Below are 23,783 nucleotides of genomic sequence, written 5' to 3'. Positions count from 1 at the left end.
CAACAATTATCCTCACCTTCCTAGAAACAATTCACAATAGATATTTGAAAATGGGTGAGGGAATAACAATTGAGATGTAATCAAAATAAATTATAATAAAGAAGACTGAAAAAGAAAATAGGCCCCTACAAATCACACAAATTTTGTCTCATACTCAGCAGTTTCTGATAATTTTACCAGTAATTTTTTTATCTCTACTCTAATTCTTCCAAGGATACAGACTTGGTTTCTAGCACCTCTATTGCGCAGTCCATCAGTTTTGGTGCCATATTCTGTCCTCTGTTAGATTCTGTGCATATATAGTGTACATAAACACATGTAGGGACATACATACATGCAAAAAGACTAAATGCACATTTTGAAAATTCATGAATGGAATCTTCTGTGCATGTATTTATAGGGGATACTTATAAACAGAAGAGATCTCATGCAGTATGTGCTCACACTGCAGTTTGATTTTGTTTCTTTGAGAAATTATGATGTGACAGAAACTGAATCACAATGTAAAACTAGGCAAAAAGGGTTTTGTTGTTGTTGTTGTTGTGACATTGTTAATGTTTGTATTCCTGCGACTGCTAATGGAGAAAATGGTATCTTTTATTTTTGTAGTTGCCTTTTAGACTCCTTCAGCATCTCTTTGTTGGGGGAGAGGATTATTAATGGAAAGTTTATCACAGCAGCAAACACTCACTTGTTCTATTAGAAACTACATTTTCTGGGCAGGGGATGCAAATAAAGCAGCAGGCTGACATTCCCTCCTGCCTGAATCTTCTGAATCCAGGACCACAGTCAGCACTGCATACAGAGGGCTGCATCTGAGGAAATAAGATATATATTGAGTTTTACCTACTTCATCCATAACTATATTATATTAGCATGTTGAGATATCAATAAGCTTATTTTATATACAGAAGTTGAGGTACCACACGTCACTTAGCACTTTGTATAATGCCAAATGTGTGAATATATTTAAACAAGTTGATGAAAAATTGAGTTTTTTTTTTTTTAACAAATCTAAGACATTATGGAAGCAGAAATTTAAAGTACTTTGTGCAAACACTATAAAGATTGCAACTTGGGTTTCTTCTTCATTTTCATCAAGCTGACACAAAGTGCAGTAGAAAGATAGAGAACATTGAATGAAATTTACCTGCAAAATTCTCTGTATCAGAATAGCCCTTCTTTCTAACACTAATGCATTTTATTATTTGGTATCCATTGTAGGCATGACAAGTCTACTAAAGGCAATGCTCTTGCTAGGCAAGGATGTATGAGAAATGAAACAGAGCATGTGAGTAAGCAGTGTTCTCTCAAGGGCCTGTGCTTTAGTTTTAGTCTACAAATTCATTCCTTGTCTTCCCTTGTCTATAACCCATGAGCCAAAACAACCTTTCTTCCTCACTTTGTTCATGGCCAAAGTTTAATCAAAGCAACAACATAGCAAGATATGATGAAAGCACATCTAAAACAGGGGAAATATCTGAGCAAGTCTCAGATATCAAACACATCTTCCAATCAATTAAGACTGAAAATCTTTACAAACTTGGTGTAAAGAAAAAACACAGTTGAAAAGACAATCCTAGTGACAAAGTGCCGAGTTGATGTGTGAGAAGCTGTGATGTGTTTCCTGAAGTGAGAAGAACTTAAGGAGCCTAAAAATACTGTGGGAACCTGAGTAAAAGTTAGTTTGTTTGATGTTAATTGAAGGTTTTCTTGGGTTAAAGAAAGGTTATCTTTTTATTACACTGAACTTTATGATGGGGCTCTGTAAGCAATATTAGAAATCTGCTGATGAGGCTACCAAGAAGAGACTTGATACCCTATGAGCATATACAGGGGGAGGAGGTCTCTCCCACTTATAGTCATAGGGCAGAGGTGTAGGGGGAAAACAAGAGGGAAGGAGAAAAAGGAGGATGCAAGGGAAGGGATAACAATTGAGATGTAATATGAATAAATTAATAAATATTTTTTGGGGGAGCGGGTAGCCTTTATTTGTTGCATATTAGCTTGGGTGGTCTGCAGTGCAGACAGAGACTTTGAGTAAATGGTTTACTACCTGTCATGTGATCACAGAACACACATGTATGTGAATAGGAAAGGGAGGAAAGGCTGTAATAGATTGTACACTAATGATCAGGCTTTCACTGTAAGCAACTGAGGCTTCATTTCCCCATGGCTTCTTAAGACACTATGTGGAATGCACCACAGAGAGAAAGAGAAGTTAGTATTTCACTATGTATTCTGGTTCCTCACTTATGATGACATTGAATCCTCATGTCTCCATACTTCCCTCTATAGACTGGGGGAAAAAAGCAGATTCTAGATAAATTAAGCTCAGAAAGTAGTAGTGGCATGAGTCAGACATGATGGTACACACTAATGATGCTAGCACTTGGGAGGTCAAGACGGTAAAACTGAAAATTGGGGACCACACTGGGTTATACAAAATGTTTATGGAACCTGCTTTATTCCTTGGAAACTGCTTGAGGCTCTGCAGCTTTTGATGAGTCAGTCAGTTCTTTTTGTTTTTTTTTTTTTTCCTTTTTTTTTAAATTAATTTATTCTTGTTACATCTCAATGTTTATCCCATCCCTTGTATCCTCCCATTCCTCCCCCGCCGCATTTTCCCATTATTCCCCTCCCCTATGACTGTTCCTGAGGTGGATTATCTCCCCCTGTATATTCTCATAGGGTATCAAGTCTCTTCTTGGCTACCTGCTGTCCTTCCTCTGAGTGCCAGCAGGTCTCCCCCTCCAGGGGACATGGTCAAATGTGAGGCACCAGAGTACGTGAGAAAGTCATATCACACTCTCTTCTCAACTGTGGAGAATATTCTGACCATTGGCTAGATCTGGGAAGGGGTTTAAAGTTTACCTCCTGTATTGTCCTTGGCTGGTGCCTTAGTTTGAGCGGGACCCCTGGGCCCAAATCTGCCTATCATATTGTTCTACTTGTAGATTTCTAGGACCCTCTGCATCCTTTTATTTTGCTATTCTCCCATGCGTCTCTCATTTAGAGTCCCAATAAGATGCCCTCCCCTCTGTCCCAGTTTCCTGGTAAGTGAAGGCTTTCATGGGACATGCCCCTTAGGCTAGGATGCAGATATAAGTGAGTATATACCATTTGAATCTTTCTGCTTCTGGGTTAACTCACTCATTATGATCATTTCTAGCTCAATCCATTTATCCACAAATTTCGGGAATTTCTTGTTTTTAATAGCTGAGTAGTATTCCATAGTGTATATGTACCACAGTTTCTTTATCCACTCTTCTACTGAGGGACACTTAGGGTGTTTCCATGTTCTGGCTATTATGAATAAGGCTGCTATGAACATGGTTGAGCAAATATTTTTGTTATGTGCTAGAGCATCTTCTGGGTATATTCCAAGGAGTAGAATAGCTGGGTCTTGAGGAAGCCCTATTCCCATTTTTCTGAGATAGCACCAGATAGATTTCCAAAGTGGCTGTACTAGTTTGCATACCCACCAGCAATGAAGGAGTGTTCCTCTCTCCCCACATCCTCGCCAGCATGTGGTGTCGCTTGAGTTTTTGATCTTAGCCATTCTGATGGGTGTAAGATGGAATCTCAGAGTTGTTTTGATTTGCATTTCCCTGATGACTAAGGAGGTTGAGCATTTCTTTAAGTGTTTCTCAGCCATTTGATACTCCTCTGTTGAGAATTCTCTGTTTAGTTCCAAGCCCCATTTCTCTATTGGGTTATTCAGTTTGGTGGTGTTTAATTTCTTGAGTTCTTTATATATTTTGGATATTAGACCTTTGTCAGATGTAGGATTGGTGAAGATTTTTTCCCAGTCTGTAGGCTGTCGCTTTGTTCTCTTGACAGTGTCTCCTGCCTTACAGAAGCTTCTCAGCCTCATGAGGTCCCATTTATTAATGGTTGACATTAAGGCCTGGGCCATTGGTGTTCTGTTCAGGAAGTTGTCTCCTGTGCCAATATGTTCCAGGCTCTTTCCCACTTTTTCCTCTAAGTGGCTTAGTATCTCTGGTTTTATGTTGATGTCTTTAATCCACTTGGATTTGAGTTTTGTGCAAGGTGACAAATATGGGTCCAGTTTCATTTTTTTACACATAGACCGCCAGTTAGACCAGCACCATTTGTTGAAGATGCTATCCTTTTTCCATCGAATGGATTTGGATTCTTTGTCAAAAATCAGGTGACCATATGTGTGTGGATTCATATCTGGGTCTTCGATTCGATTCCACTAGTCAACCAGCCTGTTGCTGTGCCAGTACCATGCTGTTTTAATTACTATTGCTTTATAGAACAGTTTGAGATCAGGTATGGAGATTCCTCCGGAGCACTTTTTATTGTACAAGATTGTTTTAGCTATTCTGAGTTTCTTGTTTTTCCATATGAAGTTCAGAATTGAACTTTCAATGTCTTTAAAAAATTGTGTAGGTATTTTGATAGGGATTGCATTGAATCTGTAGATTGCTTTTGGTAGGATGGCCATTTTTACTATGTTAATTCTCCCGATCCATGAGCAAGGAAGATCATGCCATCTTCTCAGGTCATCTTCAATCTCTTTCTTCAGAGCTTTGAAATTTTTTTCATACAAGTCCTTCACTTGCTTAGTTAGGGTAACTCCTAGATATTTTATATTGCTTGTGGCTAATGTGAAGGGTGTGGTTTTCCTAATTTCTTCCTCTGCAAGCTTGTCATTTGTGTATAGGAAGGCTACAGAGTTTTTTGAGTTAATTTTGTATCCAGCCATATGCTGAAGGTGTTTATCAGCTTTAGAAGTTCTCTGGTGGAATTTTGAGGGTCACTTATGTACACTATCATATCATCTACAAATAGGGATAATTTGACTTCCTCCTTTCCCATTTGGATACCCTTGATCGCCTTTTGTTGTCTTATTGCTCTGGCTAGAACGTCGAGTACTATATTGAAGAGATATAGAGAGAGTGGGCAGCCTTACCTTGTTCCCGATTTTAGAGGAATTTCCTTGAGTATCTCACCATTGACTTTGATTTTGGCTATTGGCTTGCTGTATATAGCCTTTATTATGTTGAGGAAAGTGCCTTGTATCCCCGATCTCTCTAAAACTTTAAACATGAATGGGTGTTGAATTTTATCAAATGCTTTGTCTGCATCCAAGGAGATGGTCATGTGGTTTTTTATTTTCAGTTTGTTTATATGGTGGATTACATTGATGGATTTCCATATATTAAACCATCCCTGCATGCCTGGAATGAAGCCTACTTGGTCATGATGAATGATATCTTTGATGTGTTCCTGTATTCGTTTTGCAAGTATTTTATTTAGTATTTTTGCATCTATGTTCATAAGAGAAATTGGTCTGAAATTCTCTTTCTTTGTTGAGTCTTTGTGAGGTTTAGGTATCAATGAGACTATGGCCTCATAGAATGAATTTGGTAATTTTCCATCCATTTCTATCTTTTGGAGTAGCTTGAAGAGTATTGGTATTAGCTCGCCCTTGAAGGTCTGGTAGAATTCTGCACTGAAACCATCTGGCCCTGGGCTTTTTTTGGTTGGGAGACCATCGATGATTGCTTCTATTTCTGTACTGGAAATGGGACTATTTAGCTTGTTTATCTGTTCTTCATTCAACTTTGGCAGGTGAAATTGATCAAGAAAATCATCCATTTCCCTTAGATTTTCAAATTTTGTGGCGTATATGCCTTCAAAGTAGGATCTTATGATTCGTTGAATTTCTTCAGTGTCTGTTGTTACGTCTCCCTTTTCATTTCTAATTTTGTTGATTTCAATACTGTCTCTCTGCCTTTTAGTTAGTTTGGCTAATGGTCTGTCCATCTTGTTGATTTTCTCAAAGAACCAGCTTTTGGTTTTGTTGATTCTTTGGACTGTTTTCTTAGTTTCTAATTTGTTAATTTCAGCCCTGAGTTTGATTATTTCCAGGCGTCTACTCCTCTTGGGTGTTTCTGCTTCTTTTTTTTCTAGGGCTTCCAGTTGTATTGTTAAGATGCTTATGTGTGATGTTCCCAATTTCTTTTTAAAGGCACTTAGTGCTATGAATTTTCCTCTTAGCACTGCTTTCAATGTATCCCACAAATTTGGGTATGTTGTTTCTTCATTTTCATTGAATTTCAGAAACTCCTTGATTTCTTTCTTTATTTCTTTCCTGACCCAGGTGTCATTTAGCAGAGAGTTATTTAGTTTCCACGCACGAGTAGGCTTTTTGTTATTTCTGTTGTTGTTGAATTGCAGCCTAAGAGCATGGTGATCTGATAGGATACAAGGTATTATTTCAATCCTCTTGTATCTATTGAGGCTTGCTTCGTGACCTACGATGTGATCAATTTTGGAGAAGGTTCCATGGGGTGCAGAGAAGAAGGTATATTCTTTCTTGTTTGGGTGAAAGGTTCTATAGATATCTGTTAGATCCATTTGACCCATGGCATTGGTTAATGATGTTATTTCTCGGCTTAGTTTCTGTTTCAATGACTTATCCTCAATGAGAGTGGGGTGTTGAAGTCTCCCACTAATATTGTGTGGGGATCGATGTGTGGTTTAAGCTTGTTTAGGAGATCTTTTACAAATGTGGGTGCTCTTGTATTGGGAGCATAGATGTTCAGAATTGTGATGTCATCTTGGTTGACTTTACCTTTGATGAGTATGAAGTGTCCTTCCTCATCCCTTTTGATTAGTTTTGGTCGAAAGTCTATTTTGTTCGATACTAAAATGGCTATGCCTGCTTGGTTCTTGTGACCATTTGCTTGGAATATTTTTTCCAACCTTTTACTCTGAGGTAATGCCTTTCATTATGGGTGAGATGTGTTTCTTGAATACAGAAGAATGTTGGATCTTGTGTATGTACCCATTCAGTTAGTCTGTGTCTTTTTATTGGAGAATTGAGGCCATTGATGTGGAGAGATATTAATGACCAGTGACTTTTAAGAGTCTTAATTTTGATGTTGTTTCCAGTCGAGCGTTTGTGTAGTTGTGTTTTTGCCATGGGATAGTTATCTATTTCCTGGGTAGTTTTGGTTGTAGCTTGACCCTTTGGGATGGAGTTTTCCTTCTAGTACCTTCTGTAAAGTTGGATTTGTGGATAGGTACAGTTTGAATTTGTTTTTGTCATGGAATATTTTGTTTTCTCCATCAATGGTTATTGATAATTTTGCTGGGTAAAGTAGTCTGGCCTGGCATCTGTGGTCTCTTAGGGTTTGCAGGATCTCTGTCCAGGCCCTTCTGGCTTTATGGTCTCTGCTGAGAAGTCAGGTATAATTCTGATAGGTTTACCATTAAATGTTATTTGGCCCCTTTCCCTTGCAGCTTTTAATATTTTTTCTTTGTTCTGCATGTTTTGTGTTTTGATTATTATGTGGCGGGCAGTTTTTCTTTTCTGGTCAATTCTATTTGGTGTTCTGTAGGCCTCTTGTATGTTTATAGGCATCTCTTTCTTTAGTTTGGGGAAATTTTCTTCTATGATTTTGTTGAGAATAGTTTCTGGGCCCTGGAGTCTGATGTCTTCTCTTTCTTCAATGCCTATTATCCTCAGATTTCTTCTTTTCATGGTGTCCTTAATTTCTTGGATGTTTTGTGTCAGGAGTTTTCCAAATTTGGCATTTTCTTTAATGGTTGAGTCAATATCTGTGATTGTATCTTCTAGTTCTGAGATTCGTTCTTCCATCTCTTGGATTCTGTTAGAAAAGCTCACCTCTGTGTTGCTCGCCTTCTTCTCTGACGTCTCACATTCTCGTTTTTCTTCTGTCTGTGTGTTTATCATTGAATCCATTTTCATTTTCAGATCTTGAACTGATTTTTTGATTTCTTTCATCTGATTTTTTTGTATATTCCTGAGTTTCTTCCATTGCCTCTTTATAGGTCTTCAGAGCTTGAACCGTTTTATTTATTTCTTTCATCTGGTTGTTCGCATTTTCCTGCAATTTTTCCAGTTCCACTCTATGTGCTTCTTTTATGTCTCTCACCTGTTTGTTTGTGTCTTCCTGCATTTGATTACAAATTTTGTTTCCTCCATTATCATCCTCGTTACTAAGGATTTGAGGACATTTCCTTGTATTTCCGTTGTATTTGAGTTCTCTGGGTTGTTTTCTTAGGGATAGCTGGAAACTGGAGACGCCATGTTGTTTTGGGTTTTTTTGCGTATGCTTTTTCTTTGTCCTTTAGACATCTTGCCGTCTTTGTTTTTGTTGGGTAGCTTCCAGAGTTGGATGGAGGGTGTCTGATGATAGATTCACTTGTTTTCTCACGATATCCCTAGGCTGGGAGCTCAAAGCTTCACTGGTGTGGATGTTACAAGGTTAGCCCTGTTGTTCTGGTCTCTCACAGCCAGTGATCTTCAGCCCCTCTGTGCTGTGGATCCTGCAATTGTTCTGGGTCTCTGAATGAGCGTTGGGTCAGGCCAAGGTATCCACAGCCTTCTGTGTTCCCTGCCAAGTCCAGCCAGGAACACTGGGCCTGAAACACGGGTTGAACTCAGCTAGATTCTCAGGGCCTGAACCGTCTGCTGAGCTCAGCTAGGGATTCTGGGCCCAAAATGCACACAGGGTCCAGCCAGAATTTTTGGGCTGGGACTACGCACCAAGCTGTGGTCAGTTATTGACTCAGGGTCCAGACTGACCACCAATCTCAGCCAGGAATTCTGGATTCAAACTGCACACTGTGTCCAACCAGAGTCTTAGAGCTGGTGGAACCGAGAGCTCTGTCCAGCCTGTGCCACAGCAGGAGAACTGTGGCTGCTCTGAGTTAGCACCAGTGGTGGAACCATGTGCGCTGCCCAGACTGTGTCACCGCAGGGGAGCTGCTGCTGAGCTGATGTGGTGCCTAGGATGGAACTGCGCACTCCACCAAGCCTGCGCCACAGCAGGAGAATGGCGGCTGCTGTGAGTTAGCGCCAATGGTGGAACCAAGTGCTCCGCTCAGACTGTGTCACTGCAGGGGAGCTGCTGCTGAACTGAGGTGCTGCCTAGCATGGAGCTACGTGCTCAACTAAGCCTGCACCACAGCAGGGGAGCTGTGGCCAAAGCTGAGTTAGTGCCTCGGGGAGAATTGCTTGCTGGGCTGGGCCAGTACCCAGGACTCTGGGGCCGAACTGTCCGCCGAGTCCAGTCTGGGTCTGAAGGCTCCATGCAACCCAAATCCTGCCCCGAGTCCCCTCTCCTGCAGCAACTCCCACCAGCCACCACACCAATTGCCTCCACCGGAAGGCTATGAGCTGCAAACCTCAGCCACCGCCGCTGGTACAGCTGCTGCTGCTGCCTCTGCTGCTGCCGCTGCCGCTCCAATCAGAGAAAATCCACGCTCCTCCCATGTGCAGGGGCATGCAGGTCCTCCACACCCTGGTTTCTCTGAACCGTGGAACACTCCCACTGCCGTGATGTTCGGACCTCGGTGTTCCTGGCTCAGAAATCTGTGCAACTCCCTGAATTGTTCACTGGAGCCTCCAAACGCGGTCCACACTGCTCGCCGCCATCTTGGATCCCCCACAAATATTTTTTTTAAAGAAATTTGCTGACTGTTGCATGCTCTTTTGAATACTTCATTCAGTACTAAGGTCTATGTGAAAACCACATTGTCACTGGTACACAGATTCATCTCATGTTCTCCACATGTACGCTTAACAAGAATGCTTCCTTTTGCCGTGGTGGTTGTGAAACAGGGTCTCACTCTGTAGCATTGTGATACCTCAATCCCTATCTAAAACACAGAACATTACTTTCTCTCTTTTTTTACTTCTTCTATTCACTTATTCATATTACATCTAAATTGTTATCCCATCCCTTGTATCCTCCTGTTCCTCCATCCCTTCCACTTTCACCCTAGTCTCCTCTCCTATGTCTGTGACTGAGGGGGACCTCCTCCCCCTCTATATGATCATAAGGTATCAAGTCTCTTCTTGATATCCTGTTATCTTTCCTCTGAGTGCCACCAGGCCTCCCCATCAAAGGGAAGTGGTCAAATATGGGGCAACAGAGTTCATGTAAGAGTCAGTCCTTGCTCTCCACTCAACTGTGGAGAATATCCTGTCCATTGTCTAGATCTGGGTTGGAGTTTGATGATTACTTCACATATTGTCTGTGATTGGTGCCATAGTTGAGCAGAACCCCTTGGCCCACATCCGCCCATCATAATGTTTCTTCTTGTAGGTTTTTAGGACCCTCTGGATCCTTCTATTTCCTCATTCTCCAATACTTCTCTCACCTAGAGTCACAAAAGGATTTCTTCACATCTATCCAATTTTCCTGGTAAGTGAAGAGTTTCATGGGACATGACCCTTGGGCTAATGTCCAATTATAAGTGAGTATATATTCCTTTAGTTATCAGGGAAATGCAAATCAAAACTACTCAAAGATTCCATGTTAGACCCATCAGAATGGGTCAGATCCAAAATTCAAGTGATATCACATGCTGGTGAGGATGTGGAGAGAGAGGAACACTTCTTTATTGCTGGTGGGAATACAAGCTTGAACAACTACTTTGGAAATCTATCTCAGAAAACTGAGACCCAGCAATTCCACTCCTTGGAATATACCTAAAAGATGCACTAGCACACAACAAGGGCATATGATCAACCAGGTTCAAAGCAGCCTTCATCATAATAGCCAGAACCTGGAAAAAGCCTAAGTGTTCATTAGTAGAAGGATGGATAAAGAAACTGTGGTACATCTACACCATGGGACACTACTCAGCTATAACAACAAATTTGTGGACAAATGGATGGAACTAGAAATTATCATACTGAGTGAGTTAACCCAGAAGCAGAAAGACTCAAATAGTTTATACTCACTTATAATTGGACACTTTCTCCCTTTTTAAAATATTTTTCACAGTTATTGTGGCACATGGTAAAAAATTTTTATTTAAGTAATTTATTCAGAATAAATGTCATTTTTATCCCCTCACTTGTATCTTTCAATTCCCCATCCCTCCCACTTTCATCCTACTCCCTAGATTTGTGACAGAAAGGGACCTTCTCCCCCACTATAAGATCACAGCCTATCAGGTCTCTTCCTGGGAGCCTGTTAACTTTTCCTCTGAGCATTAACATATCTCGCCACCAAGAAGAAATGGTCAAGTAGGGGACACCAGAGTTCATGTCTGAATCAGTCCCTGCTAGCCACACAATTGTGGAGAATGTGGTGTCCATTGGCTAGATCTGGATAGGTGTTCTAGGTTTACTGCATTCATTGTCCTTAGTTGGTACAGTATTTTTAGCTGACCCACCTGGATCCAGATCTGCCAGCATTATAGGTTTCTAGGACCCTCTGGATCATTTTATTTCCTTATTCACCCTTACCTCTCTCACCTATAGTAGCAGTGGATGTCCCAGTATCTATCCTAATCTCTGTCTAGGCACTTGGTAAGATTTTAATGACCATTTTGAAGAAGAGTGGAGACAGTGCATATTGTTGCCCCATTTCTGTTCAATATTTTAAGGCATGGTCTGTATGTCACACTGCCAGCCTTCGCTTAGCTATCTAGACCAAACTGGTCACATATCAACAGAGAACTTTATAAATCTGCCTACAAACTCTTTGGATTAAAACATGCACTACACGTGCCTGGCTTTATTCTTGTTTTAATTGAATTCTTTCTATTTTTCTCTCCATCTAGTACAATGCTTTCAGTCTGTTTGTCATAAAAGTCCTATTCTGTCAAGACATTACCTGTTTTGTATTCCAACATGTTTCTTTTTTTTTTTACTCTAAATAGGTGATGGATTCTTTATAATACATTTATGAATATTTTTGTATAACCATATAATTCCATCTTAGAGTGTATTTACATGATTTATCTCATTTAACTGATCTGCATTTGTGAATCATGCTTGCATTTATTGAATGAAATACAGTTGGGTGTAGAGAACAAATGTTATGGTGTGTTGTTGAATTCTCTTGATAGGTGTTTATTTAAGAATTATTTCATCCGTGTCAACCAAATTAAATGTTTTCATGGATTATGTTTTTTTGTTTGTTTGTTTCCACTTCATAATGATGTATCACCCACATTTTTATAGAAGGATTCCATTCTGGTCAAAAATAACATATTTCCAATGGAAGTAACAAAAAAATTTGGGGGTGTTGTTGTTGTGTTATTGAACCAATCTTCTTCTCTATGGATTTTTATTAGAGAATGTGATCATTAACAATAAATTATTATTGTTGGTTATTTGGTGAATATTGTCTACTTATTGGTATTGTAGTATTTGAAAGTTTTCTAATAGTTGTGTTGCTCTGGAGCTTAGTGCTTCCTATGTGTTCCTTTGATTCTTGCATTCATCATGTGAAGTGGTTCAACTAGTGTCTTTCATAGTGATCTTTCAGTGCTTATAGATTCCTGTGATTGTGTCTATTATTGAACTCTGTTCTGTATCCTTCTATTATGAGGAATAACTTTTCTGTTTTTGTTACTGTGCTTGGCTGTTAAATGTTTGAAATACATCACTATTACTCTTCTCCTGTAAGAACGTCCACAGTGACATTGACTGATATATAGATGGGAACTTGCTATGACAGAGTCTTTTATACTGCAGCCTTCAACTTTATGTCCTTCTCAAAGAAAATTTTTTAAGTTAAATATGCCAAGGATTGTTCATTTACTGATTTTGAATGTTTGCTATGTAAATGACTATTGTATCTCAATGGGCACACATCTCACTTGAAATTTAAGATAACATTACACTGGATATCGTGTTGATAAGTTGGAATGTGTCCTTCTTTTCCCCTCGTGATCTGGACTGTAAATCTGACCTTTTAATCAGGAACCTTCCAGTCTCCTATATTTTGAATCTTATGTTTTGTTTTATTTTTGTTATTGTCTGAATTTTCTAATACTTATGCACAATATTCAAGCTTTGCGATCTTGTCTTTACCTTGAACTATTGTCTTGCTGAGACTTTTTATTTAGAATTTTGTTTCATTTATTTTGTTTTTCCTTTACTTTCTGTTTGAATATTTTTATTATTTTATACTTTCATGGAATTCCTTTTTCTCATGCTTTTTCAGTGACTTATTTTATGGTAGTTTTTGTGATCCCTTTTATACTTCCCGAGGTGATTTATGTGTCTCCTCTTCTCACTTTTCATTGACTATTCTAATAATCACGCTTTGAATTATGTATTTAGTTTATCATTGAACATACTTTCATTTAATTCTATGACTGTAACATTTTGAGCTAGGTAGATTTGATATCATCATTTTATGTTTGTTTGTTTCTGCATGTATCCTGATATGCATATCTGGAAGCAGAGCAATGATTCTGTATTTTTTAGTATTGTTATTCCAGTGCATGTTTTTGTAATGCTCAATCAGGCTGTGTAGAACACACAAGAGATATCACTGCTAACATTGTAGGCATATATATTTCAGTAGCTAAACTTCAGATCCTGTGTTCCTCTGCATAACAAGGATTCCCGTCACCACTCTGAGAAGGACTATTAACTGCAAATGCCGGAGTACATGAACAACCTGAATTCTTGGACTTAACATCTTTAAAATTAGAACAACTTTGTGGTCGCATAGTTCAAATAGATTACCTTAAAAGGAACCACATCAGAATTCATACCTATAACATACTCTGGAGCTATGATGGAAATTTTTATTTATAAATTGCTGCACAGCCAAAAATATATTACTACAAAATACCTCCAAATACAGAGAAGAAAACTAGACACCATTTTATTAGTTTGAATGAACTACAATTAAAAGGGCCAGGGAAGGATACTGTAGTAGCAGTTTCTTTACATGGCACAATTCAGAGCTAAGGCATGGAAAAACTGTGAATAACAGTTGACTTCTTGCATCCATTTCACACATCTAAGCTATTTCACATTTCCAGAAATCTACATCTCACTTCGAATGTCCACATACACCATATACGCCAGTGGTGCATGGACATATATCCAGACAGAAAACCCATATACATATGAAAAATAAAGAAAATACAACGTTATAATCCATAGAATATTTAATATGTATCACAAAATTATTAATTTATGATTAGAGAGTTTGACAATTTAGGGAACATTTTCTGTTATAATAAAATACAATGTAACTATTGCATGAACTCCTTGAAGAATTAACATAAAAAATAGTGCAAATAAGAAAGGTAACACCGAAGACTAGAAGTAGGTTCCTTATGGGACAGTTTTTTCATTTCACTAATTTATAAAGAAGCATAAGCGGACCAACTAAACACACAGTGTTTACTTGTATGGAATGGAAATCAGTACAGTTCTTTCAACCCACCTGTAGACTTCCTGTGGCCCACTCTAGCATGTCTCCAGATAAATGCAGCTGTTGACCATGCGGTAAATATAGACTAACTTTTCCTATCTTCACCTTAATATCAAAATCATGTGGGAGATCCCAAATGTAGAAAATGTCATACTCTTTCTGAACTTTTTCTTTCTGGTTCATGGTCACTTTGTCTCCATTAGGACTAGTGAATTGGATCTTTCTCATCAAGGAGTGCATCTGAAAGACAAGCAGTATTATATAATACATATGCCCTTCCTTAATGGGAGAAAATGTATGATGATTTTATCTGAAATACAATTTTATTGAAGGTATCTTGTGGAAATTTTCAGTGAAGTGAAAATGATATATTAATTTGTTGTAATGTTTGCAGAATTTTATTTCACAGAAAGGAAACTATGAAACACAAGCATAGAAAAGCACATATACATCAAACATAGATTTGCAACACACACACACGCACACATGCATCTGCACACAGAGAGACCTAAATCTATATAGAGATACACACATAACATAGCCCCACATTTTGTTTACACACACATTAATATACATGCCCAGACACACACATGAGCATACAGACAGAAACAGACATATACACGCAAACAGACACACAAGTACAGAAATATACTAAACTCATACATAGACACACACATGCACAGACAAATGCACAGAGGGAGACATAATGAGATACAAATATTCACAGAGAGACATTGACACAAAAACACATTTATGCTCACAATATCAAAGGAGAGACAGACAGAAACACACACACACACACACACAACACACACACACCCACAGAGCAAGAGAAACACATATGTGCAATCAAATTTACAGAAACACAGAACACACAGATACATGCACTGACAAATACAATAAAAAATACATACAAAAACAGAAACAAACATACTCATGGGCATTGAAACACAGAAAATTTATGCTCACTTCTACAAACAGACAGATAGTCAGATGGAAAGAAACAGACACACACAAGCACACACATATCTGTGCACACACACATGAACACAGATATACATACACAGACACACAGGAACACACTTAGAAACACAAATAGAGTGAGAAACATATATTCAAACAAATGACAGTGTGTGTGTGTGTGTGTGTGTGTGTGTGTGTGTGTGTGTGTGTGTGTCTGTGCATGTGTGATAAACTGATTCACATAATTATTTCTGTGCAATTATACTAAGACTTTGAGGAAGGTGAACAGAGACTACATTTGGGGAGAATCAATTGAGAGAACAATCCACTTAGCACTGCTTTCAATGTGTCCCACAAATTTGGGTATGTCCTGGAAACCTACAAAAAAAACTTTATGACAGGCAGATCTATTTACTGGGGTCCTCCTCAAACTAAGGCACCAGCCAACGAGAATATAGGCAGTAAGCCTCGAACCCCTACCAAGACGTAGCTGATGAACATGATATTCTCCACCGTTGAGTGGAGAGTGAGATCTGACTCTCACACGAACTCTGGTGCCCCTGTTCTGACCACATACCCTGGATGAGAAGGCCTGGAGGCACTCAGAGGAAGGATAGCAAGTTACCAAGAAAAAACTCGATATGCTAAGAGCATATATAGGGGGAGGAAGTCTCCCTCAATCACAGACTTAAGAGAAGGGAGAAAGGGGGAAGTGAGAGGGAGGGAAGAATGGGAGGAAACAGGGGAAGGGCTAACAATCGAGATGTAATATGAATAAATTAATTTAAAAAATGTAAAAGAAAAGAGAAGCCAATCCACTTAACTTAATACCTCAAATTTTAGAATTAACAAACAAGCACTCATCTCCTCATCATGGAGACAACTAATGAAAGAAGACTAATTATCTCTCCAGTATTAGAACAGGTATGATTATATCCAGTTGCTTTGTTACAGAATCACTGATTTTCACTGATAAATGGTGTCTTTCATTCCAATTCCTTTGTATTAAAGATCTATACATAGCTCTAGATTTATTGTGTCAGCCTTAAAAAACATTTAGAAACCTAGGTTTTGGGAAAACATTTCATAATTCACTCAGTTAATCATCTGAGGGACTCTTAAAAATAATGACATTGATAAGATCATGTATAATCCAATAGAAGAAACACTACCTTCGAGCAGATATGATCATGCTTTTTCTCATTGTCAATTGGCTGATTTTGTACCTGTTGAAGGAGAACCTTATGAATGACATGGGCCAAAACATATGCAGCATTGTATATGTCATAACTGCTATCACTAAAGGCCATGTCAAAAGTCTGTACTATTAGCCATTCCAATGAGGCATTGGATGAGCAGTTCTTCATTGTCTTACAGTTAGATGCTGAGGCTTCACAGTTAAAGTCCAACCACTTCAGTCTTGCCAGATATTTATCTGAGTATTTGAGAGGGTTCAATGTCTGGACAAAATTTTTAAAACCTGAAATCTTACCATGGTGCTGTGCAAAAGCAAAAGTCCCATGGAATGGGTCAAGTGTGAAATCTCTCTTACTTGTAGGAACATCCCACTGTGAGGTGGTGATCCATGTTCTTTGTATACCTAGAGATTCCCACATTCTAAAGGCCACAGCAAGAGTACTGTCTGTGTCACCATAAAGGATAACAACATTTGTGGATGATGTCATGATTTGGTTGTAATACACTTCAGCTCTTGACATGTATACCTCCATGTTCACTGGGATCATGTTCACAAAGGCAAAGCAGACTGTATCTTTTTCCATCTCTCTTTTCAAATGTGAGAGAAATTGTGTACCCTGTTCATTGTCAGAGATGGCCAGCCCTACCCCGTTGCAGTTGAAATAAAGCAAGAAGGCGACGAGGGCCATGGGGAGAGATGTCTCCTCATGGGCCATCTGATAAATATAGGAATGTTGTATACGGTCTTTCAGGAAAGGATGGAAAGGCCCATAAGTAAAATGAAGAACCTACGACACAGGGAGCAGCATGAGATAGCATGTACTTTTAAGAACTTGTAAACACATTTTATCTGTAAAAGTTCGAGAAATTCCCCTTACCTGTTACTTCTTCTCTTACTCCCATTTCACACAAAGAAATTCCAGATCCCCATCAAGTACCTGAATAATAACATTGGACTACACAGTTTGACATAAGGCCAGTAAGACCAGTCTACTCTTTAGACCCTTCCTTGCGTCTCATCAAAGCCACCAATGGAGACAAAAATTAATTAAATTTTAACCCAACAAACTCTCACCTGCTGAGGTTCACGGCTGTACATGAATGTGTGATATAGTACAGATGCTTCCCAGTTTGGTCCTATAAGAAGTACATTACAACTGACTACTTGGGAACAGTCATAATTAGGAGGATGCAAATGAGTTGGTCGAGAAACATGAATGAGATCTTTTAATTCTGACACACTTATAAAATATGGTACTTGAAATACTAAAGACATATTTGGTAGAAGATCAGGGTTTCTGTTTATTTCATCCAAGGAAAAAGCCAAAACCAGAGGAAACTGGCTTTCAGATGGTGTTCTGTAAAATGGTACAATATTTATTGTTTACAGAAGTAGACACATAATCATTTGCAATCAATACAATGACTATTCTGTACTTGAAGATATTCTCTTTATCCCTATGTTTGGAACAATTATCCCATGTAATAAGGTTTACAAACATAAAAATATGGAATCTTGGAACACCCTTAAAATTTCATGTGAGTTCACCTATACAAAACATGCATATTCCATGGAAAGCATGTCCATCTATGGTTATTGAGTACTTGCTAAGAAGGTAAAGACAGGCAACAGGTTTTGACCAAGCTGTAAATATGATCATATATTCATTTATTAATTATAGAGAAATATGAAAATTACAGATGAGGGTTGAGCCTCTGAGTTTCTGGTATTTCCACATGAAATTAACTGAATTGGCTAAGGTTGTGAAAGAATGACTGATGAGTACACAGGAGTGTTTCTGTACCTGTACTAATAATAAATTATAATTTGTTGAAAATATATTTATCATACTCTCCTCTATCCAACTTCATATTGTTGTTATTATTTTTTGATTATTTTTCAGGCAGAGCATCTTTTTACTGGTTTATTTTCAAATAATTCACACACAGGAGATGCATATTTAAATAGATGTATATCTGACTTTGGAAATCAATCTGTTACTTTATCAGAAAACTGGTAAAAGCTTAACCTCCAGACATAGCTATATCATACCTGGACATATACCCTAGGACACTTGCTCAATTATGTTCATAACAGCTTTAGTCATAATAGCTAGAATCCAGAAAAAAATAATGTCACTTAAACAAATAATAGAGATTAAACAATAATATACTACTCTGATATAAAAACAAAGAAAGTCATGAATTTTTCAGGCAAGTAGATTAGAAAACATCTGTTGAGTGTGATAATCCAGACTAACAAAAACACACATGGATGTACTTACTTAGCCATATAGTACATGATAAAAATTCCTAGAATTTACTGACCCAAAGAAAATGAGTAGGAAGGAGGAACCCAGAGATGGTGCTATATTCTACCTCAGAAAGAGAAATATGATAGACAGCAGAAGAAGTTGAAGATATGGAACAAGGTAGGAGAGAGAGCTCAGATAGAAATGAAGGTGGATATCAGACATGGGGAGAGCTGATGCATCAGGTCAGAGAGCCTGAACAGTAAGAATAAGGCATGGGTGGAGATATCTCTCTGACAAGATGGATATATAAGACACATCTGGGATAATATGGTGGTGACTCAGATGAGAGGATACCCTCTAACTAGACAGAACTCCTACTGGAGGAAGGGGAATACCAACCAACCTACAAGAACTAAGACTCTAAATTTACCTTTCCTACAAGATATGCATGGATAAATATAGAGCAGAGATTGAGGGAATGTCCAAGCAATGCCTGGCCCAAACTGAGACTCAGAACACAGGAGAGAGACAACCTCTGACACTATTATTGATACTGTGCTGTGCTTTCAGACAGGAGCCTGGCATAGATGTTCCCTGAGAGTTCTGGACATCAGGGAATCAAAACAGATGCTAAGAATCAAAACCAAATATTAGACAAAGAGTGTTGGGAGTCTTATAGAAAAGTAGGGAGAAGTATAGAAGGATGAAAAACTAACATAAACTACACAAGAAAATCAACAGTCAATTTATCAGGGCACAGAGGGGGTTGTGGAGACTCAATCACCAACCAAGGATCCTCAAAAGACTGGAACTAGGACCCCTAAACAGATGTAGGTGATGTGTAGTTCAGGCTTAGTGTGGGTCCTCTAGTAAGAGGAGCTTGGACTGTTTCTGACATGGACTCTGTTGCCTGTTTTTTTTTTTTAATTCTCTTTCCCTTGGAGGGGCTTCTTTTATAGGCTACATGGAAAGAATACACACTCAGTCCTTATGTGAATATAGAGTTGAGGTGATTTGGTCGGGGGCTCCCATTCTTTGAATATCAGAGAATGCAGATGGAGTAGACAGAGAGAGCATGGGACCAGGAATAGAGGAGGGAGGGGGCAATGATCAGCAGGTAAAATACATAAACAAATAAATTACTTAACAATGATGTATGCCTGTATGTGTCTAGATATATGGACCTAAGCAATGCTCTTTTATGACATGGACAAAAATTAAATTGAGATTTTTTTATTCTCTTTATGGGAAAAAATCACTCCTGTCTCTTGCTAGTTATTTCCTATCATCTGAACAATAATCATCAAATATAATCCTTCACTCAGAATGATTCACTCATATTTAAATATAATTACATTTCCATTTAGAAATTGTTCCTGTGAGTATCTTTGTCTATACAAGTAGTTCCTTTTAGAATACCCATTATAACACCACAGAAAAGTTCCCTTTGGAAATTTCAGGAAAGCACATGAGAAAGTTTAGACTAGAGCTTGTGTGACACAAACACTAACTCTTGCATACTAAACATAAACAGCGTCAATTACTTCAGCTACCAGAGTGGCCTAGTAGTCTAAAGTGCTTGCTGTGCGTGGAAACAACAGTCAGGAATCCACAAAGCAAAAATTGTGTAGAGTATCCACATGATAAAATATGCACTTATACTTAGTAAAATTACTGAAAGAGAAATGTAGGTAGTAACTGTGGTAAAAGTGTAGGAGAATAAACAGCTTAGACATAGGAAGAAGTCACATATTTCTTTAAGAACTGCAGAAATGAGCTACTAGGAAACTTCTCTATTCTTGTTCTCAAGCACTATCAACTATATACGCCACAGATGGAACTCAGTCACCTGACAAGGGAACAAGGATTCACCTTTATTAGTGATACTCTGCCTTCTCAAACATAATATTTACAATCTAAGCACTCTTTCTTTGTGCTAAAACATATTTTGACCACACTTCCAGTTATAATAGCAGAGCACTAGCATCTTACTGAGAATAAGGAACATCTAGAAATTGCAGTGAGATTTGTTTGGACCAATATTACATGTTTGTAAAATAGAATGTAAAAGCATATGGGAGATCTTTATGATATCCTTTTAATAACAAAGGGCAAAAATTAAGTTGGAATATAAGATTTCTGGTTTCTCTTTATGGGAAGAATAATCTCTCCTATCTCTTTTTAGTCATTTCATATCATCTAAACAACAAACATCAGACATACTCCTTCATTCTCAATGATTCACTCAGATTTAAATACAATTAATTTTCCACTTAGAAATTTGAGACTAGAATCTGTGTGACTCAAACACTAACTGATGAATGGGAAACATTAGAAGCAGCAGTTACTCTAGATGTCAGAGTAGCCTAGTAGTACAAAGTGATGTTCTTAAAAACAACTATCAGATATCCATAAAGCCAAAATACATACAGTAATGATATGATAAAATATACAGTTACACTCAGTAAAATTGCTGAAAGAGAAACATAACTGGCAAATGTGATAAAAGTGTCAGAAAATAAACAACTTAGACTTTATTTCACTTTCTTATTATTATTATTTATTCATTCTTTCATATTACATCTCAATTATTATCCCAACCCTTGTATCCTCCTATTCCTCCCTCCCACATTCACCCTATTCCCCTCACCTATGACTGTGAATGAGGGGGACCTCCTCCCCCTTTATGTGATCATAGGGTATAAAGCCTATTCTTAGTAGCCTGCTATCCTTCCACTGAGTGCCACTGAGCCTTCCCATCAAGGGTACATGGTCAAGTATGGGTCACCAGAGTTCATGTAATAGTTAGTCCCCTCTCTTCACTCATCTGGAAAATGTCCTGTCCATTGGCCAGATCTGGGTAGGGGTTCAATGTTTACTGCATGTATTGTTCTTGTTTGGTGCCATGGTTTGAGCATAACTGGGCTCAGATCTGCCCATCATAATGTACATAAATCTGAAAAAATTGAAGAGATGACCTACTAGGAAACTCCTCTAATCATGTTCTCAAGTACTGTCAACTACCTACACATGCTACAAATGTCACCCAGTCAGATGACAAGGACAGTAAATGAGCACCACTATTAGAAATACGCTCAATTTTCAAACATATAATTAATAGCCTAAGCATTCCTTCTTTATGCTAAATAGAAAATAAAGAACCGGGCTTGGTAATACTTAAAAGCCAATGGTTTTGTATGTATACAAATTAAGAAGGAGATATAAAGACATGTTCAAAGTTCACATTGGACAGAAATCCTATTTACATTTTTTATGCAGATTCAAAATTCATAGAGTGACCACATCCAGATCATTTTAGAGAGTAAATGAACATCTATGTGAAAGCTTTCTGTACCTAGATGTACTCCAAATACTAGGTGCCCCCACACAGGAACTGATAGTTACAAACTGACAGAAACACACTCTATGGCCATTTAATTGTACCTTCTCAGGATGAAACTTATTGAAATACTAAGGGTATCTTTTGAAAATAAAGGACTGGGTACTGTGCAGTGGAAACTGTCAACAAGAGGGCTAATTCTTATGATCATGGTAGAGATTGCTTTGTTCACTCAAATTCTGGCCTGAAATCAGAAGGCTAAGTGGAAGAAACAAAATACTTTATAGGCTAAAATAATTCATAAATGAGCATTGAGTTTACAAAAGCATTTGGTGTTGTTTTTTTGTGTGCCCATTGGAAGAAAAAGTCAACATTCAAAGCATTGTTCTGTTTCTCATCTTCAGACCTGTCCAGAAATAATTGTGATGATATCTACATGATTTTTTAAAAAGCACTTACAGCGTATCCAGAATGTTGCTAAAATAGTCTTTCTCCACAGACCATTGCACTGCATGAAGGAAGAAAAAACACGCTTCCATTAACTCTCTGTCCTTTTCTTCATTCTTCATTCTCCAAAAGCACCTGGAAGGAATGAAACTCATCATGAGAAGTGGAGTGTTCAGAAGCAAGTAGAACAAAATCAAAGTGAACATCTTTGTCCTACTATAAGCCTCGGTATTGTGGATTGTGAAGTGTCATGCATATCAGCCTAAAAAATGGGCACCCATGTGTTCCTATCTTCTTTATTTTTCTGGGCAATGGAAAGTTTACTTGCACATTCATGATTCCTTATTTCCCTTAGGCCCTTCCTCATTCCTGGAGGACTCTTCCCTGGGACTTGTCATCTGAGGTCCACAGTCCATGTGGTAAACATGAGTTGATAAATATATTTGATAATAGTTCTGTCTCTGGTTCCATGACATCATTCAGGTTTATGGATATTAAAATCCCTGAGCAGAGGCTGTTTAGACAAAGTTTTGTTTCAGTACTATCTTATATATCTGTTTATGTGTACACCAATAGAAATTATGTCAGTAGATTTTTCATAGATTATGCACAGTGAAATATAAATTATTGATTCAGAAGGGGCATACAAAATGGCTCATATCTACACCGTGAGCATTGTACCACCAAGTCTATATGATGTAGAGGTAGCCACTTGTCTGGGACATCTGAGAACATCAGAACATACACACAGTGAAATTTGTCACACCAGTGACAAAAAAAGAATATCTACCCAAAGTCTATGTTTCTAGTTTTGGAGAACCAATAATCAGGAGAAATCCAGAAAATTCTCAAGTCCTGTTGTGCTGAAAATCACCCAGCTCTTCACAAAATAGCAGCTCATGTACACTTTAAATGTTGATTTTTTAAAAGTTCAGCAATATCCAAAGAAACTCATTACCTTTGTGTATCATTTCAAATATTAAATGAGACTTATCCATCAACCAACACCTACATTATTAGTAATAAACTATGTTAAATATTTGAGTTCTAACACATGATCTCCATCCTAGAACCTCAGTTCTCACAGATCAATAAAATGTGATAACCCATTTCTTCTACTTCACCTTTGCTTTTCAGTATTGTTTTATACTAATTTCCATTCTTGTAATATCTGTAAGGAATACTTTTGCTGAGTATCTTTGAAACGCATGATTGGGAAACAACTGCAATTTTAATGTTTAAACTCTTCCTATACAAATTTCAGTGTAATCTATTCTTCATTGCAGTGTGGAATCTGAATTGCCAGTATAAGCATATACTGACATTTTCTTCCCAAAGCTTCACAAGACATTCCATACCTAATTCCTGTAGACCTAT

The 23,783-nt window shown here is 38.0% G+C and overlaps 1 pseudogene; it reads right to left on the bottom strand.

The window, feature by feature from the left end:
- LOC127203447 (vomeronasal type-2 receptor 116-like) overlaps positions 1-22,612 on the bottom strand; it is a 32,779-nt pseudogene extending 10,167 nt beyond the window's left edge.
- Positions 22,613-23,783: the final 1,171 nt, after the last annotated feature.

This window comes from Acomys russatus, chromosome 19 (genome assembly GCF_903995435.1).
Source record: "Acomys russatus chromosome 19, mAcoRus1.1, whole genome shotgun sequence".
Classification (NCBI taxonomy): domain Eukaryota; kingdom Metazoa; phylum Chordata; class Mammalia; order Rodentia; family Muridae; genus Acomys; species Acomys russatus.
This window is presented reverse-complemented; position numbering and strand designations above follow the sequence as displayed.